Source organism: Glossina fuscipes, unplaced genomic scaffold (genome assembly GCF_014805625.2).
Source record: "Glossina fuscipes isolate IAEA_lab_2018 unplaced genomic scaffold, Yale_Gfus_2 114, whole genome shotgun sequence".
In the NCBI taxonomy this organism is placed as follows: Eukaryota; Metazoa; Arthropoda; class Insecta; order Diptera; family Glossinidae; genus Glossina; species Glossina fuscipes.
Window position 1 is genome coordinate 1,504,159 of NW_023998457.1, and position 1,615 is coordinate 1,505,773.

General features: G+C 33.3%; 1 protein-coding gene across 2 annotated transcripts in view; it reads left to right on the top strand.

Moving 5' to 3' along the window:
* Positions 1-254: 254 nt before the first annotated feature.
* LOC119640006 (probable low-specificity L-threonine aldolase 2) overlaps positions 255-1,615 on the top strand; it is an 11,740-nt gene continuing 10,379 nt past the window's right edge. The window contains exon 1 of one of the 2 annotated variants that reach the window (XM_038037781.1): positions 255-323. The gene's annotated coding sequence lies outside the window, so the exon portion shown is untranslated. The other variant, XM_038037783.1, reaches the window with a different exon arrangement.

The following is a 1,615-nucleotide window of genomic DNA, read 5'->3' on the forward strand; positions in this document are numbered from 1 at the left end:
AATGTATCCATGTATATGTGTGTGGTATTTTGATTCTGCATATCTTTCACTTTCGTGTAAATAGAGCTTAATTATAATATATATGCATAAAAATAAATTTTTTACTCTCTGACTTTAATTTGTAGCAAAAAAAAAAAAAGAAAAAAAAAACCATTTCTACGCTCACTGTATGTCTATACATAGCAAACGTTCGCCTTTCACTCAGATCAGCTGCAATAGATTTTATTTATGGTGTTAATAAGCTGAGTACTGTCCAGTAACAACCAGTCTATTGTAAGCGAGAGTCACACAAATCGTCTACACTATATATATAAAGATTTTTTGTAAGCATATTTTTAATTAGTTGAATAAATTAATCAATGAGATAAAGTAAAACCTATAGATTTGATTTTCTAAACAAAGTGTTACGGTATGGTTTGTGATTAATTGCGGCTGCATATGAAAGTTTTAAATCGTTTTATACAGTGTTGTTTACATAGAATAACAAAGCAAAAGGAAAAGTGCGATAACACGAGATTATGACATAGCTATAAACACATTAAATATCTGTTAACTCTTATTAGATGATTATAGCGATTGTGTTGGTGTAAAATATGACTTTTGGTCCGATATGTTTATGCATATTAAGAATTAAAATATACGTTATGAAAAGCTATCTCGCGTTGTACTTTATGAAGTAACAAGCCAAAAACACGGAAAGCAAATGTTCAGCATTTTTGTCGCATAGACGTAGCGAGATTCTACAGGCGCGTCCTTTCATCGATTTGAGTCATTTTCAAATTCTTTTTCGAATTTGTAGATGACATCTTCAGTTTTGCTGAATGTTTACCACACAACTATTACAAAATTTACGCAGACGGAGAGATAGACAGAAAAACGGAGGAACATGCTTCCGAATTTGAAACTAGGCAAGAATTTGTATATCTTATGGGGTTTCTGAGCTTACCTTCTCCACGTTATAAACATCTTAAAAAAAAAAATTATACCTTACCACACTGTAGTATTAGGTAGGAGCGCAGTATTACACAGGCACTACAGGCAGTAGTATTACACAGGCACTACAGCCTATTCCCCTAGAATATGTGTTCAAATTTGTGTAGATTTCTCTATAGTAGTTTGTGAGTAATGACCAGAAAACAATTTTTTATTCCTTTTCAAAAACAGCAGTGTTCTCAGTTTACGTGGTACTGTAGACGTGATTTTTGATTTATTTAGCCCATTTTCAATAGCAAACTGCGTGCAAGAATTTCCAATGTCCCTGCCAAATTTGGAGTTGATAACCGTCAGGAGAATGTTTAAAACAAACATTACGGGGACGGATGGACAGACAAACTGGCATGCTTAAATCAATTCCGAATCTGATGCTACTCGAGAATAAATATACTTTGTGGAGTCTCTGAAGCTAAACATACCCTTCATCCTGTTTCTATTCAATATGCATACTTGGTCTTTTTGTTTCAAAATTTTTCTATCTTGAACCCGAGGGCTATAAGAAATTTATCAATTATGCTTAACGCGTAGAAATAAACATTAATGTACGCATGCTCTTCAACAGTTAGGTCTGCTTGTCTAAACTACAATCCCCCTGCGGAAATTAAAGTAATCATCTTTGATT